The sequence below is a fragment of the Carlito syrichta genome, unplaced genomic scaffold, assembly GCF_000164805.1.
Source record: "Carlito syrichta isolate Samal-C Ts95f unplaced genomic scaffold, Tarsius_syrichta-2.0.1 Scaffold143771, whole genome shotgun sequence".
Classification (NCBI taxonomy): domain Eukaryota; kingdom Metazoa; phylum Chordata; class Mammalia; order Primates; family Tarsiidae; genus Carlito; species Carlito syrichta.
The window spans coordinates 11,576-11,782 of record NW_007087867.1 but is presented as its reverse complement, the minus strand read 5'-3'; positions in this window follow the sequence as shown (position 1 = coordinate 11,782).

Here is a 207-nt window from a genome sequence, read left to right as displayed (position 1 = left end):
TTTTGTAAAGATGAAGTCTCGCCAAGTTGCCCAGGCTGGTCTCGAACCTGCAGGCTCAGGCAATCCCCTCACCTCAGCCTCCCAAAGTGCTGGGATTACAGGCTTGAACTGCCAGCCTTCTTGACACGAGGTGCAAAGCCTCCCACCTTTTTGCCAGAGGAGCAACGTGAGCCCCTCACCCCCGCCCCACTTCCCCTCACACCAGCC